Source organism: Tinamus guttatus, unplaced genomic scaffold, assembly GCF_059628265.1.
Source record: "Tinamus guttatus ecotype Peru unplaced genomic scaffold, ASM5962826v1 Tinamus_guttatus_pri_ptg000634l, whole genome shotgun sequence".
Classification (NCBI taxonomy): Eukaryota; Metazoa; Chordata; class Aves; order Tinamiformes; family Tinamidae; genus Tinamus; species Tinamus guttatus.
Window position 1 is genome coordinate 1,069,590 of NW_028289168.1, and position 17,400 is coordinate 1,086,989.

The 17,400-nt window shown below is 53.5% G+C and overlaps 1 pseudogene; it reads right to left on the reverse strand.

Annotated features, from left to right (window-relative positions):
- Positions 1-15,701: 15,701 nt before the first annotated feature.
- Positions 15,702-16,662, reverse strand: LOC148592144 (olfactory receptor 14A16-like; annotated as a pseudogene).
- Between the last annotated feature and the right edge of the window lie 738 nt (positions 16,663-17,400).

The following is a 17,400-nucleotide window of genomic DNA, read 5'->3' on the forward strand; positions in this document are numbered from 1 at the left end:
CTGCAGTCTCCTGCCCTGATGGCACTGCCCTGATGCACCCTCTCCTTGCCACAGATCCTGGGGACTTGTGCGGGACAACAAAGATGGGAGGCCAATATATATCTGCAGGTGCCGGCCCAGCTCCCGGATGAGCCAATCGAAGCAGCAGGCACCATTTTAGACGTTATCGGGGGTTATCTCCCTTCTGTCACAACCCAGCCCTCCAATCAACTTCTCAAGCGCCGTTCATGACCATATATGCAGCACGGCTCCACTGCGGATGTCCTGGTCACTGCTCTGGGGCATCATTATGGGGCCCATCCCAGTGGAACAGGGCAGACCACGGAGGGAAATGGCTCTGTCACACTTTGTATTCCACTTGGGTAACTGGGAACTTAGGGGATCTCACATGCTGTGTTTGCCCGAGTGCCCAAGGTGCAAGTGTCCAGCTTTCCCCATGCCATGAGAACTGTGGAGCTGGGATTGTCCCTGGGATGGGCTGTGTCAGGAAGGGAAGGAAAGAGGAACAGCCCCTGATCCTGCTACAGCCCCTCTGTGATGGGAGCAGCAGCAGTGAAATGTCTCTTAGCCGCAGCCAGAGATACATCCCGTGAGTGCGGTCTCGTCCACCCCTCTCGGACAGCCTGGTGCTGGTGCCTTGGCCAGGAGCAGGGAGCTGGGACATTTCACTCCTCTGACAGCAGACAGGGCAGCCCAGGCGCTCAGAGCCCCCCAGCTCTCAGGGTGTTCACCCAGGAGCCCGTTATTCCCTTGCCGGGGCTCATCGGCAGATCAAAGCCTCGCCTGCAGGTGCACAAACCACAGCCCACGTGGCCTCGGCAGCCTGCGCCGCGCTCTCCCTGCAGCAGCGACCGAACCAGGAAGACGGTGGTTTCTCTCTGGCCTTGGTTCCCCGAGCAGTGTCACTGCGTGCAGCCACTGTGGCAGCTCCAGGACCTGCTCCCAGGGATGGGGCTGCAGGGGCTGTTCCTGGTGCCTTTGCGCTCATGGGTACCGGGTGCAGGTCCTAGAAGGGCAGTGCAGTTTCTCATCAGTGATGCTGCATCCCTCCCCACCTGTTGCTGTGGCACAACTTCATACAGTTCCATGCCTCTAGGCTTTAAGGCTCTAACCTTATGGTTAGGTATTTTACTTTTTTTTTTTTTTTGGGTAACAAAATGAGTGCTTTTTTATTGAGATATGTTTGGACATTTTATGAGCTGCTTCAAATATTATTGTGTATTTTTTTCCACATTATTTTGTTATCTTACCCTTCCAGGGGATGCTGTCCTTATCCTCTCCACTGCACTCTGCATTTAACTCCTTCACCTTCCCTTCCCTTGGATATTGATTGTGAGGTCATTGCTGCCTGAGTGCCTGATTGGCCAGCAACAGGGGCATGGGTGGGACATGTGCTTTTCATGTCATTCCTCATAGGATAGCTCATAGGCCAGAAGCTGGCACATTTGATGAAATCTTGATCTTGAATCTGTTTTGTTATCAAAAAGAGGCCTCTGTGGACATTTTCTCACGCCTTTCCTTGGGAGTGAGACTACCTCTGTCTCGTCCAACAGCCATTGCTCCCAATCTGCAGTCAGAACATACTTGGAAACTCCTGACATGCTACAGACCCAAAGGTGGTATTTAAACAGGTGTACATATGAAAAAGAGAAACCCAGTACAGACCACACAGGCAACTCAAGCAAGCTCCCTGCTGCCGGACAGGTGTCATTCCTACAGCACACAAACCCTGGAAATCAGGGATTCCTAACACTGCAGGCCTATATGCAGGCCTGCTGGGACAGGGGTGGCCTCTCCAAGTTAATTCTTCACCAGATACAAGCTGCTGGTCTATCAGGGACTCAGAATGAGATGTCATCACAGTCACCTTCATAGCCATATCCTTGCTCCTGGCCTGTAAACCTCTGAGAAATAAATTAATCTCACTGTAACTTTTCCCTTGCAGGCCAAGCTCCCCTTCACCCTGGCTGCTGCCAGGAAGCGCTGGGCCCGGGGACGCCAGCAATTACTTCTTATTTGGATTTTTCTTTATACACTTTTTTATTAGCATTTATTGTTGTTAACATTGTTGTTGCTTTTATTGTTGTTATTGTTGATTATATTGTTGTAATTTTTCTTGTTATTTTTTATTATACTGTTATTTTTGTTGTTGTTTAAATATATATTCCTGTATCATTGATTAAGTGTTGTGTGTTGTTTCCAAGCAATCTCCAGCACTAAAATCATCCCCACCCAAGATGTACATTTGTGGCACTCAGATTTCAGACCCTAGGGGCAAGCGAGGGCCAGGAAATGGTCCCTCTAGGACTTTCCCTCACATGTGGCCCTGGCCATGCCACAGTCCCTTTGCCATCTATTTTCTTTTTCTTCTTTTTTTACTTATTCTACTGTTTCTCTTTTCCTTTTCCTTTTCTCGTTTAATTATTTTTCTCCTTCTCTTCTTCCTCTTCTTCACCTTTTTCTTTTTCTTCCTTTTTTTCCTTTTTCTTTCTTTTTTCTTTTCCTTTCTCTTTTTTCTTTTTTCCTTTTCTTTCTTTTTCTTTTTCCTTTCCTTTTTTCTCTCTCTCTTTCTCATTTTCTTTCTTTTTCTCTCTCACTCTCATTCTTTCTCCTTCCCTTCTCTCTCTTTCTCTCCCCCTTTCTTTCTTTTTCTGTCTCTCACTTTCTTTCCTTCTTTCCTTCTTTCTTTCTTCCTTTCTGCTTTCATTTTTTCCATTTTTCTTTCCTTCTTTCTTTCCTTCTTTCTTTGTCCCTCGGCACTTTGGGGCCCAGAGACCAGACACCATGGCAGATCCTTGTGCTCTTGTGACTTTCCTGATCATCACTGCAGGCATCATCTGCTTCCCCAGCATTGCAGAAGTTCTTGTGCCTAGTCAGCAAAGCAGAGGACACAGAGGGTCAACCACAACCTGTTTTCAGGCATGGGCTGCGGACGTTCCTTTCCAGAGCTCATCAGGGAAGGAGAGGGCACTCACAGCGCTCCCCCTCTCCTCTGTTACTGAGCACGGCGCGTGTCTGCAGGGCGTCTGTGGAGTGAGATCCCCTGGACACTGCACATCAACATGTGCTTGATTGTAGAACAGAACAATATTCCTGGCCTTTGCTAAGTGCCAGAGTGTCCTCTCTCACCATACCCTCCCATCACTGCACTGCTGCCTTATCGCTGAGCCGATGCTGTTCACGGTCCTGACTTCCAGGAGACACAGAGTTTGCTCAGGTTAAGTGCTTGGTTGTTTCCCTTCCCCCTGATGTGGTTAGAGGAGTAGTGAGGACACCTGCAGATCATCTCCCAAGGAGTCAGTGACCAGCAGAGCTGGTGGTGGCAGGCGTGGCATGTGAACCCACCCGCTAAACCATGTTCCATCCAGGACATGCAGGCATGTCCTGTTCTGTCAGAAATATCAAGCTGCTTCCTGGGCAGTAGCTACTCAAGGGCTGCACAGCAGACATAAAGAGACGATTTGGGTAGATTTGAGAGCTCCTCAGGAGACAGTGTGGGGCATCCTGCCTTGGCCTCCTAAAGGAAAGAGTCAAAATGTTTCAGGCTTTCTTGGTCAGTGCAAGGAGGGGAAAAAAAAAAAACACTGTAGAACTTGTCATGTTACAGAGAACCCCTAGAAAATAATGTTTATATTTTCAAGGACTATAAGGACTAGAGGGTAGAGCAGACAACATAGCCAGATGTGGCCAAGAAAAATAAATAAATAAAAGAACAATACAATTGCAAACTCCAAGGTCATAAGACAGACTGCAATAACCACCTTACACTGGACAAATACCAACACAGGAGCTCAGGTATTGGTTTCACTCTGAAAGACTTAAGCTCCACATTGCCTGCATGAGGGATATTTTCTAGCTTTACACATTCCAGGATGGCTCAGACTGGAAAGGACCTTCAGAGACCTTGTTCATCCTCCCGCTCCAGCAGGGTCAACCAGCAAGGTGGCATCCAGGAGGTGGGAGAGCAGCTCCCAGCACAGCTCTGTGCCCGGGCAGGAGCTTGCAGAGCCAAGGGCAGCCTGGCGTGCGGCCCTGGGCAAGTGTGCAGCGGGGCCCTGCGTGCAGCAGGCAGCAAAGCGGCCAGGGGACAGGTTCCTTCCAGCAGGGCCAGTGATGCTCATGCAGGCCTGGGAGACTCTCTGCGGGGAGTGAAAACTTCTTGAGAGCTCTGTCTTTGCAGAGCTGTAAATGTCAGGAGTTCTCTGATGGGGAAATGGGTCAAGGATCTTTCTACACACAGCCACGAGACAGGAGCTGGGGAGTTGGGGATTCTCCTACAATGAAGCGTCTCCCAAGGAGAATAAGCTTTCCTTTGGGTACGATTCCCCCAGGCTTAGAGCTGAGCTAGATGCTGAGCCAGGAATGACCCTAAATCTCAGAGCCTGTGGAGCAGTGCCAATGGGTCGACAAAGCTCCAAAGTGTCCTTGTCTCTTCCCTCTTCCACTCTACACTGATCTTGCCTTGTACAATATATCTTACAGGTTCATCAGCCATTAAATCACTTTGAAATTGGGATCCATCCTGTCAGTTATTGGATAATGAGTCTGCAGGACCCAATTCGCGGGAGTCCTCCAACCGCAAAGACAACCTGCGCAGACTGAGGAGAGGAGGCTACATGAGCAAGGATGTCCAAGTGGGGTGTCCATGTGGGTGAGCAGAGGAGTTTCCCTGGGAGGGGGAGGCTGGGAGAGCGCTGGCTGCAGCCGCCCCGTGCGCGTGCAGGGCGCAGGGCTGCTGTGCTGCTGTCCCTGCAGGGGCAGGAGGAGCCCAGCGCTCGCTGCGGGCATTGCGAGCTGCTCTTGCGAGGCTGTGCGGCGCTGCCGCAGCAGCGGGTGCGTGGCCAGGCGGCGCAGCGAGGAGCACGGCTCTGTGCTGGGTGCTGGGAGCCAAGGCCCCCGGCGCTGGGCAGGGCCACGCGCGCAGGGGAGCAGCTCCCGCGGGGCCAGCGCTCCTCCTGGCAAGGCAGCCTGCGCGGGAGCGCCACGAGCGCCGCCTCCTTGCTGCCCTCATCTCGCCATGCGGCGTCTGCAACCTGCGCCACTGCAGCCAGCACAGGCAGCACCTGGCCACGCTCAGGAGAGAGTGCGACAAGACACGTGAGCCACAACAAGGAGCTAAAGCTCAGGGTTCACAGGGACGCTTGGTGCTGCAGAGGGCTGGGGCTTCCCTTGTTTTCTCCCAGCAAGGCAGGAGATACAGGAGCGGGAAAGGCTGCGCTGGCAGGACAGCCCTTGTGGCCTGGAAACGAGTGTATGGGTCCAGGGTGAGGAATTTGGGAATGGGCGGAAAGTCATCCCCAAGCACCCTCTGGGAAAGCTGAGGGAAGATTTTCTCTTCTGCTATTCCAAATCCCCATTCTGGGAAGTGGTCTCTCGGAAAGCATGACAACGCAGGGAGCTCCAGGAACAAGGACTTTTTGTTCCTCCTCTCCAAATGAGCATTGCAGAATTCAGACCTGGAGAAGGCGCCAACAAGACCACCAAAACAGGCAGAGGTGTCGTGCGAGCAGAGCAGGCAAAAGGTGAGGCAGCCAAGGGCTGTGTAAAAGGAATTGCTCCAATCACTTCACCTCCTCCAACTCCTCTGCATGGCACCTCCACAGCCCCTTTCCCAGAGAGAGACGTAACAGAAACCCCATGTGTAAAACTGCTGATGGACAAGTCAGAGCAACGCCAGTGCGGAGTGAGGGTAGTAGCTGCACAAAGGATAAACACGTTGCTCGCAAGGCTCCTTGTGCCCAGACTGGGAGGCAGACGAGCTGCAGCTTCTCTGCAAGCAGCCTGCGTGGGGCAAGGGCTTCCCAGCGCCTTTCCTGCCGACGGGGGCACTGTGCACACCTGGGCTCTGCAGGCGTCATGCGCGCAGGCAAGGGGGCTCCCAGCACTTGCCCTCACAGCCACGGGGGCTGAGCTCGCTGCCCAGCCCTCTGCTCGTGCCTCCCTGCAGGGAACACTGCTCTGTTGACACTTCCCCTCCAGCATTCCCAGGGCAGCAGACAAATGCCTGCCGCCAATTCCCCGCATCACCAGCCCTGCTTGGGAGCCACCCAGAGCCCTCCACGCACCTCTGGCGCCAGCCCCTTCCCAGCAGCTGTGCTCTGCCTCGCAGGGGCACTGCGGCATGCCAGCAAGAAAGCTTGGCCAGCAGCAAGATGCTCCTCTGGGCTCCAGCACTTTGGTGGCAGAGGTTGCGCTGCTTGCTTTTGGAGGGTTTTCCGCTGTGCAAGGGAAACACCTGATGGCACCGGGGAGATCTCCTGCTCCATCTACCCTTGGCTTTCCTGTCCTTAACTGAGAGCTGGGATTTCACCTGTGTTAGCAAGTGAGCACTGTAGCCCAGTGCCTGGGCAGAGTTGCAGCAGCTGAAGGTCCCTGCTGCTGCTGAGGGCACATTTGTGCCTGCTCTGCCCTCTGCAGCCCTAGGAAGCCGTGGCAGGGGCAGCAGTGCAGGAGCCGCACCAAGGCTGCTCTCAGCCACAGCACATGGCACCTGCAAGGTGCGCGGCAGGACAAGAGAAGGAGCCCAGCAGCACCAGGGGCTCCCAGGCCACCACCAACTCACAAGGGCTCTGCTGAGGACATGCACACCTGGCCCAGGGGTACAACTGCCCTTGGCGCTCATTGCACTACAAAGGAACACGTCTCCACCCAGCAAGCCCAAGGCCGCGCACTGCTCTCTGCCGCCAGGCTCAGCAGTGCCAGGGGGAGTCCAGCACACGCAGACCCTTCCTCACGGCGGCCCCCCCGGCCCCTGCCGCTGCCCTCCTCCCCCCACGCAGCAGTGGAACATCCCAGAGGGGCAGTTATCGCCACGGGAACACGGATGCTTCCCAGGGCTGCGCCTCACAGTGGCCCCAGTGCTGGCCACGCAGCAGCAAGGCCAGGTGAGCAGCAGGGCCGCACAGCACCAGGGGCCACCCGTGGTGCCCATGAGATGCAGGGGAGCTGCGGGGCTGCAGGGCACCCTGCGCGATGCCTCCCAGGGGAGGCCACAAAGCCACCGCGCGACACTTGGTGCTCATGGCTGCAAATGTAAACAATTCCACTCTGTTGCAGACTCAGGAGAGTGAGAAAAAATGGAAAAAGATGAAGTTGAAGAAATGGATTGGGAGAGCTCTGTGCAGGTACTGTGCGTGCAGGCAGAGGCTGCGCGGGGACGGCTGGCGCTCGGCTCTGCGAGAGCAGCCACAGTGCTGGTGGCAGAGGTGGCAGGGAGCTCTGGCAGGCCTGGGTACTGGGGCAGAGCTGCGCCAAGGCCAGGAGCGGCCAAGGCCTCGGGGGCTGCTGCCTGAGCCTGGCGCCCTGGCTCTGTGCACCGCCTGCCCCGCGCACGCAGGGGACACGAGGCCCCGCGCACAGAGCCAGCGCTGCCACCATGACCGTCCCCACAAGGTCTCCTGCTGTTTTCCAGACTCCTGGCACCTGGAGCCTGGATGGCTGCAGCGTCGAGGAGCCCATGGAATGGGAGAGTTGGACCTGCAGCATCCAGGTAGTGCCCCTGCTCCATGGGGAGACCTGGGGCAGGTCCTTGCCCGTTCCTGATTTCCTGTTTCCTGCTGCAGGAAGAGGGACCCTGGGGCCAGCCTTACCTTGCTCTGGCACCTGTCCTGGAAACACTTCCTTCTCTCTCGCAGGCTCTGCACACAGATCAGGGCCCTGCATTGAATGATCCGGAGCCCATGGAGTGGCTCAGTTCTGGCAGCAGCCAGGTACAGCATCCACAGCCACTGGATGCGCTTGTGCTTCCTCCTCTCCACGCAGTGCCCCTACCAAAGTCTCCTGTTCTCTTCCAGGCTGGGGACACCAATGGCCTGGTTGGCTGCAGCCAGGAGGAGCCCATGGACTGGGAGAGCTCCGGCTGCAGCCCCCAGGTCTGGCCCCTGCTGCCGGCTGCACGGGCAGAGCTGGGGCTGTGCCCGGCCCCTTGGCGTTGCTCCGCGCTGCCTTTGGGGAGCAGCCGCGTGGGAGCCTGGCCCAGGTGTGCGGGCGCTCTGGCGGGCCGCGGCGCCGGGGCAGAGCTGCACAGGGCGCAGGAGCGCCCAAGGCCTGGGCACCTGCTGCCTCAGCCCCTCTGCCGGCCTCTGGGCTGCGCTGGCCACGCCAAGCCTCTGCCAGGGCACCAATGACGGCAGCGCTGCTGCCAAAGAGCCCGCGCAGCCGCCAAAGAGCCTCTGCTCCACGGGAGCCCCCGAGCCGCTCCTCGGCCCTGCTCACGCCTCCTTTTCCCTTGCAGGCCAAGCTCCCCTTCACCCTGACTGCTGCTGGGAAGCGCTGGGCTCAGGGACACCAGCAATGACTTCTTCTTTGGATTTTTCTTTATAGACTTTTATATTAGCATTTATGGTTGTTAATATTGTTGTTGGTTTTATTGTTGTTCTGATGATTGTATTGTTGTTATTTTTCTTGTTGTTGTTATTTTTTATTATATTTTTATTTTTATCGTTGTTTAAATATATATTCCTGTATCATTCTTTAAGTGTTGTGTGATGTTTCCAAGTGATCCCAGGCACAGAAATCATCCCCACTGCAGGTGTGTGTGACTAGCCCTAAGATTTCAGAACCTAGGGGCAAGCGGGTCCAGGAAAAGGTTCCTGTAGGATTTCCCTTTACACAGAGTCCTTTAGGATGCCACAGCCCATTTCCATCCTTTTTCTTTTCTTATTCTATTTCACTTCTTCTTTTTTTATTCTTCTTCATTTTTCTTTCCATCTTTTTCTTCTTTACCTTTTATTTCTTTTCTCTTTATTTTTATTATTTTTTCCTCTTTCTTTTTCTTTCCAATTTTTTTCATTTATTTCTTTTTCTTCTTTTTTTTTCTATTTTTCTTCCTCTGAGGGTGGTTCTCTGGGAGAGAACTCTAGCAGAGAAAAGGAGTGTAGGACATCACTGAACCAAAGCGCATTCCCACAGGCAGCAGGGACACTCAGGTGCTCCCCTTCTAAATGCCTGCACTCAAGCAGTGCCAGGAGAGGACAAGCTCATCCTCAGGAGAGCAGGCATTGCTCTCTGGAATGGAAGGGAGCCTCCAAGGCCAGGCCTGCAAAGGAAAAATGGTTCTTTTCCAGCAATGTGTATCCATTCCAGTGGCAGGCTGTGGGATTTCTTGCTCCCTTACGCAGTTGGGAATGAGTGGATGGTGCCTGGCAAAGCGGGACAAGCAAGGAAGAAGGCAAGGAGGTTGTTGGCAGATGAGCTGGAAGGCAGCACTGCCAGGCCCAGTGGGAGTCGTGCGGCACACGGGGAGCAGCTGAGTGCGCCCAACAGCCTGGCTCATTGCGGCCAATGACCACCTGCAGGGACCAGCCCTCACGCACACGCTCGCCCCAGTCCTGCTTCGCTGCTTTAGCCCTCTCTTCTGCTTCTCCCAAAGAAGACGCCCTGCTTCTGCTGCATGTCAGCATGGCTCTTGCTTCAGGAAACAGACCAAAAGGGCAGCCTCAGATCCTGAAGGAACCCAATGTCCCACGGTCCTGATGTGCAGACACTTCATGGGGCAGGGTGCACTCCAGGATGGGGAAAGGTCTCCCCAGTATGGACCCAGCAACAACCCCTGGTGTCTCAGCCCACCACAGCCCTCCTGCTTGGGCAGCCACCCCCAGCAACCTGCCCCTGCTGAGTCCTGCAAATGTCCAATGTTGGACGAGTACTGGAAATGGCCAAAGTGAGAGACCAATCCGTGACAAATGCCCTGTGGCCTCTTCACAGTCAGGCCATGCAACCAAGGACACCCAGCTCAGCAAACGTCCTTTTCCTCTCCGGACCCTCTCCAGCCCAGCCCAGCCCCTCTCCAGCTCTCCCCACCTGCCCTTTTCCCTTGCAGGCCAAGCTCCCCTTCACCCTGACTGCTGCTGGGAAGCGCTGGGCCCAGGGATGCCAGCAATGACTTCTTATTTGGATTTTTCTTCGGAGACTTTTATAGTGATATTTGTTATTGTTGATATTGTTGATATTACTGTTGTTAGTGTTATTGATATTGTTTTTATTGTTGTTGTTGTTAGTGTTTATTATATTGTTATTTTTATTGTTATTATTTAAATATATATTCCTGTATCATTGTTTAAGTTTTGTGTCGTGTTTCCAAGTGAGGTCAAGCACAGAAATCATCCCCATTGCAGAGGTGTGTGTGTAGTCCTAAGATTCCAGCCCCTAGGGGCAAGGGAGGGTGTTGCAGATACTTAGGGTCCGGCAGCCGGAAGATATCGCGCTGTACGGAAAGATAGGGCCCGAGCGGCCTGGGGGTGGTCGCCGTGCCATTCCTGAACCAGGTCACCGCGCCGTTTGGACGGCAACAAGTGGTGCCGAAACCCGGGAATCATCGCCTGGACGGGTGAACGGCGGCCGGAGCGGCTGGACCAGCCCGGTGGGGAGGACGCTCCCAGACCAACAAGGAGGATGGATGCCCTTGTGAAGGTCGTATCGCAATTACATAAATATTGGGGGATTGATTGTAAGCCAAAAGATTTTACTCTCGCTGTTGCGAGGCTTTTGAAAATTAAGGTTATAGACCAGCCGGTGGATATTCTGAAGTCCCTGAAGCGTGTCCCTAAAGTGTGGGACAAATGTACTAAGGCGTTAGCCGAGGAGATGATGTCTTCGGGTTGTGGGAAAAACCTTAAGGGTTGGGGAAAAGCTGTACAAGCCTTGCAGAAAGCTATAAAAGAGCAGGAGACCTGGGTAGCGGTAAGGGACTGTTTGTTGGCCACCCTGAAAATGGGAGTCGGGGCAATCGCACAGACTTTGCACCCCCCAGATGATGGTGATTCTGCTGACCCTAAAGATCTGCAAGAGGGTGACACATCCCCTCCATCCCCGAACCTCGTCCCGCTTACAGAGGAGCAGAAACAGCCGAAATCTGTTTGGAGCGAGCTAGCCGAGGAAGCTAGGAACATTGAAAAGAAGTCAGAGCTTGGGGACGTCTGGGCCAGGCCACCACCCTACGCCCCTCAACATGGCGCCGAGCCGCAAGGGGAAGGGCCGGGCGAGGGTGCCCCCGGCACGAGCGAGGGGCCGAGAACCAATGGGGGTGACCGGACAGGTGAGGGAGGCCCGAGCGAGGGGCCGAGAACCAACGGGGGTGACCGGACAGGTGAGGGAAGCCCGAGTGAGGCGCTGAGAACCAATGGGGGTGACCGGACAGGGGAGGGAGGCCCGAGTGAGGCGCTGAGAACCAATGGGGGTGACCGGACAGGTGAGGGAAGCCCGAGGGAGGGGCTGAGAACCAATGGGGGTGACCGGACAGGTGAGGGAAGCCCGAGCGAGGGGCTGAGAACCAATGGGGGTGACCGGACAGGTGAGGGAGGCCCGAGCGAGGGGCCGAGAACCAATGGGGGTGACCGGACAGGTGAGGGAGGCCCGAGCGAGGGGCCGAGAACCAATGGGGGTGACCGGACAGGTGAGGGAGGCCCGAGCGAGGCGCTGAGGACCGATCAGAGCGGCCATTTCACAAAAGGCGCCTCCGCGGGTGGAAGGCGGGGCGAGCCAAGAGGGGGGGAACAGCCCGCCCGCAACGGAAGTAGGCGGGACGGAAGTAGGCGGGGCCGGAGCCCAACGAAAAGGTACCGGGCCCGGAAGTGACCAGTCAGTCGAGTTCCGGTTCCGGATCAGACCCTAGTCAGGACGAGCGGCTCACGACTGATTCAAACTTAAGGAAGGAGAAAAAGAAGGTAAACATCCGAATTAAAGAAAAACCGGCCGGGGCAGACATGATTAAACATGTTGCAAAGGAAGAGCATCTGACCCCAATTCAGGTGGCTGTTACCTTCAAAATAAAACTAATGAAAATTGTGAGATTCTGTTCACAGGGCCGGATCATCGGACACCCCCGTAACCCGTACGCCCCGGTGACAAGCGTTCTGCCCGAGCCCGTGAGTTCCACACTGACCGAATCCAGAAAACAACAAAACAGCCTCTGCAAGAGGGGGCCGCGATGCCTTTGCGTTATCTTAATTTTGCAGCCTGTCACTATAGGACAGGTAGAGTCACACCAGCCCTTTAAATGGGTACTTGAACAGATCGAACAATCTCGAGCAATTAGTACAAAAATAACTACAGGGTCACCAGTTTTCAGTGCCATGCTTTGCCAACTAGCACCCATTGAACCCTGTTCCAAACGCAGCTGGTACGAAAACTTGTTCACCGGTTCGCCGTGGTTAACCACCCTGATATCCACCTTGATTGATAGGGCCGATCACAATGATCATGATGACACTGATCTTTGGACCCTGTATATTGAATAAGCTCATGCCGTTTGCCAAGAATCGGCTAGAGAAGGTTAACATCATGTTAGTAGAACACCGACAACTGCTTTAAGAATATATCCACTCAGTATTACCCCCAAGTTATCCCAAGGTACACCCTATTCCTACACCCCGGTATTACCTGTCATCCCCTACCTTCTACGCGCCTTCTTCTTTGTGCCTTATGTTTTATGTCAAGTTTATGATATATAATTTTAAGATTGTTATAAACTATAAGAATAGAATAAGATGGTAATAAGAATAAGTAAGAATAAGACATTTGTATTTTAGCTAGTTTTGTTACGCATAGGGAGGGGGGAAATGTTGCAGATAGTTAGGGTCTGGCGGCCGGAAGATATCGTGCTGTACGGAAAGATAGGGCCCCTAATAGCCAATAGCGTTTAGTTTATGATGTAAGCAGATGGATGTGACGTTGTAAACCTTAGCTATATAACACCTTGTTACCCATCAATAAACGCCATTTGCCATCCACCACATTGGTGTCAGCGAGCTGATGGCCCGAGCGGCCTGGGGGCGGTCACCGTGCTGTTCCTGAACCAAGTCGCCGCACCGTTTGAACGGCATTCAATTATTATTGTTGTTAGTGTTATTTATATTGTTTTTATTGTTGTTGTTAGTGTTTATTATAATGTTTTTATTGCTATTGTTTAAATATATATTCCTGTATCATTGTTTAAGTTTTGTGTCGTGTTTCCAAGTGAGGTCAAGCACAGAAATCATCCCCATTGCAGATGTGTGTGTGTAGCCCTAAGATTCCAGCCCCTAGGGGCAAGGCAGGGCCAGCAAATTGTCCCTCTATGACTTTCCTTCACACATGGCTCTGGGAATGCCACAGTCCCTTTCCTATCTTTTTGCCTTTTCTTATTCTTTTTTTCTTCTTTTTCTCTTTTTTCTTCTTCACTATTTTATTCCTTTTTGTTCTTTTTCTTCTCCCTCTTCTTTGCTTTCTTTTTCTATTTCTTTTTCCTTTTCTTTTCCTGTGTGTTTCTGTTTCTTTTTTAATCTCTTTGTTTCTCTTCTCCTTTTGCCTTCTTTTTATCTTATTTTCCTTTTCTTTTATTCCTTTTCCTCTCACTGTTTATTTTATTTTTTTTCCTTTTTCCTTTCTTTTCCTTTCCTTTTCCTTTTATTTAGTCTCATACCTTGTTTTCCCCTCTTTATTTTTCATTTATTTCGTTCAAACTGCATCTGTGGGAGAAAACTGTGGCAGAGAAAAAGCAGGTAGGACATCATGGAGCCAAAGAGCATTCCCATATGGGCAGCAGGGACCACAGCTCTGCTCCACACCCAGGCACTCCCCTTCTAAATGCCTGCACTCCAGCAGTGCCAGGAGAGGACAAGCTCATCCTCAGGAGAGCAGGCATTGCTCGCTGGAAAGGAAGGGAGCCTCCAAGGCCAGGCCTGCAAAGGAACAATGGTTCTTTTCCAGCAATGTGTATCCATTCCAGTAGCAGGCTGTGGGATTTCTTGCTCTCTTACGGAGTTGGCAATGAGTGGATGGTGCCTGGCAAAGCGGGACAAACAAGGAAGTAGGCAAGGAGGTTGCTGGCAGATGAGCTGGAAGGCAGCTCTGCCAGGCCCAGCGGGAGTCGCGCAGCACACGGGGAGAAGCCTGGCTCATTGCAGCCAATGACCACCTGCAGGGACCAGCCCTCACGCACACGCTCGCTTCAGTCCTGCTTCACCGCTTTAGCCCTCTCTTCAGCTTCCCCCAAATAAGATGCCCTGGATCTGCTGCATCTCTGCATGGCTCTTGCTTTGGGAGACAGACCAAGAGGGCGGCCTCAGATCCTGAAGGAACTACAAGTGTCCCACGGTCCTGATGTTCAGGCACCGCATGGGGCAGGGTGCACTTCAGGATGGGGAAAGGTCTCCCCAGTATGGACCCAGCAACAACCCTTGCTGTCCCAGCCCACCACAGCCCTCCTGCTTGGGCAGCCACCCCCAGCAACCTGCCCCTGCTGAGTCCTGCAAATGTCCAATGTTGGACGAGTACTGGAAATGGCCAAAGTGAGAGACCAATCCGTGACAAATGCCCTGCGGCCTCTTCACAGTCAGGCCATGCAACCAAGGACACCCAGCTCAGCAAACGTCCTTTTCCTCTCCGGACCCTCTCCAGCCCAGCCCAGCCCCTCTCCAGCTCTCCCCACCTGCCCTGCCCTCTCCCAGCCCACCCAGCAGAGCAGACCAGGCTGGGGGTGGCCCCACAGCAGTGCCCCCCGCAGGGCACTCACCCCACAGCCCCAGCCCCACTGTGGGCACAGCAGCTCCAGGGGACAGGGCCGTGTGTGTCAGGTGCCCCATCAGGCTCCAAGCTGGAACTGGCCCCCATACGGACACAGAGGACAGGGACACTCTATGCCTCTTGTTCCTGTATCCCAGAGCTTCCCTACCCCGGGCTGCCTGCAGCCCCCATGCCAGCCCCTCTCTCCAGCACAGCACAAGGCTCCCTGCCCTGGGGCTCTGCTGGCACCTCCTGCTGCCAGGGACACAGCAGCCAGCCCCTAGCTGACATGCACAGAAACATATTTCTTTTCCCCATTTATTCCTCCTTCTAAGAGCACAATTGCTCCTTTCCCCCTTCCCCAGGGATATCCCTGCTCCCTGGAAAACCCTTCCCAGGGTGAATTCCTTAGTTATGGTCTCCCTGGAAGGTCCTGGAGCCTCCCCGTTGCTCCCTGCAGGACCCCAAGATGCTGGTGCTGCTCTGCAGAGTGAGTGGGCTGTGGTGCTCTGGGGTCACAGGGTGACTCTGCAGTTGTTGTGCTCATGGTTGGACACAGACCCAGCTGGACAGGCATCATTGTACCTGAGAACACCATATCAAGGGGCTTCTATCTGTGAATGATGTTCTGAGCAATCACAGGGCATATAAAATGGCTCAGGCTGTGTTCATGTGTCCCTAAATCCAGACCATGACTTCAGGTATAAGCTGTCATGGGCGGCTCTTGAAGCTCCTTTCCCTGTGCCTGCAAGGTCCTCAATGTGGTCATAGGCCACCATACGGGGGACAGACCCAGGCAGATACTACTTGGCCATTGATCACTATCAGGAGCACCCAGCACTCACAAGTGAGAACTGAATCCAGTCCTTATTCCCTAACATATCCACCCAGGAGCTCATTGCCTTGGGCCCATGAAGAGCCCCAGAAAAGCAACAAGCATCTCTCAGGCTGAAAGTCCTGGAGCAAATTCTTGGCACCAGCTTTGAAAGAAGAGCCCAATCCACAAGATGCAATGAAAACATACCTTTAATTAGCGGTACGACAGCTCTGACACAATGATAGACACAGGCCTCTGATAGAAACAGGCCTCTGAGCTCTGGGTCAGAAAGACACGGTTAACACCTCTGGAGAAGTGGGATGAATTCAGAAACTTGTGCACAAACCTCATTATTAAAGAAAGAATGCCAAAATCACAGGAGTTGTCTGAGAGAAATTAGATATTACTTGAGTAGAAGGATGGGCAGCTTATTGCTGTTGAAATATTACCAATTGAATCATTTTTTTCAGTGCATCCCTGAGTTCCTTGTTCCTCATGCTATAGATGAGAGCATTCAGTGCTGGAGGCAGAACTGAGTACAGAACAGCTACCACCAGATCCAGAGCTGGGGTGGAAATGGAGGAGGGCTTCAGGTAGGTAAACATTGCTGTGCAGACAATCATACAGACCACGGCCAGGTGTGGGAGGCACATGGAAAAGGCTTTATGCTGGCCCTGCTCTGACGGGATCCTCAGCACAGCTCTGAAGATCTGCACATAGGACACCACAATGAAAATGAAACACCCAAAGGCTAAACAAAAACTAACCACAAGAAGCCAAACTTCCCTGAGGTAGGAGTGTGAGCAGGAGAGCTTGAGGATCTGGCGGATCTCACAGAAGAACTGCTTCACCACATTGCCTTGGCAGAGGGGTAGGGAAAATGTGTTCCCAGTGTGCAGGAAAGCATAGAGAAAATTAGATGCCCAGGCAGCTGTGGCCATTTTGACACAAGCTCTGCTGTCCATGAGGACACCATAGTGCAGGGGTCTGCAGATGGCAACGTAGCGGTCATAGGCCATGACTGTGAGGAGAGAATACTCTGCTGATATGAAAAAGGTAAAAGTTAAGACCTGTTCAGCACATCCCCAGTAGGAAATTGCCCTGGTGTCCCAGAAGGAATTGGCCATGGATTTGGGGACAGTGGTGGAGATGCAGCCAACATCGAGGAGGGAGAGGTTGAGGAGGAAGAAGTACATGGGGGTGTGGAGGCGGTGGTCGCAGGCTACAGCTGTGATGATGAGGCCATTGCCAAGGAGGGCAGCCAGGTAGATGGCCAGGAAGAGTGAGAAGTGCAAGAGCTGCAGCTCCCGCGTGTCTGCAAATGGCAGGAGCAGGAACTCGTTGAATGAGCTGATGTTGGACATTTGTTCCTTTGCAGCATAGGGGAAATATGTGAGGAAGAAAAGACATGGACAAGTTAGAGAAAACTTCTCTGAGCAAAACTTTCTCATATCCTTGCCCAAACACACACTCATTGCCTCCCCCCCATTTTAGCAGGACCATCCTTGAGCTCTATGGCTTCAGTTTTTGGCCATGATGCTGGGGGAGCAGAGCTGGCTTCTCCATCTGCCTTGGTCCCAATTGCCCTGTGCTCTCACCTTGGAGGTGTAGGACGCTTGCACTCATGTTACCCCTCAATTAAATGACACCATGGAGAGCAGAGGATTCCTTTACATCATGTCCACCAGCATTCTTTTGGAGGGGGTGTCAGGCAGGTTTCCGCCCTCCCCTTGGAGCCAGCAACATCTTGGGCTCCTGCCAGCTGCCCACATCCACCTCCCTGCAGTGATTCTGTGACCTCAGATTCCAGGAGGCTTCTCCCTGGGGCACCCAGACAGCACCTGCTGTAACGGGGGAGCTGAGCTCTTATGGAGGGCAGCTTGCAGCCCAGACGGGCACCCAGGGGGATGGCAGGACGTCCTAAGGATGGGGTGTCCTGATGAGAGAGGTGGCTCATTCCAAGCTCCTCCAACCGCACTGCCCTGAGCCCCACAGCTTAGAGGGCACTTGGGCACCTCACAGTCCAGGACCCATCTGCATGGCAGGACCCACAGGGCCAGTGTCTGACCTGCATCAGAAACCCCCTGTCCAGAGAGTCCAAT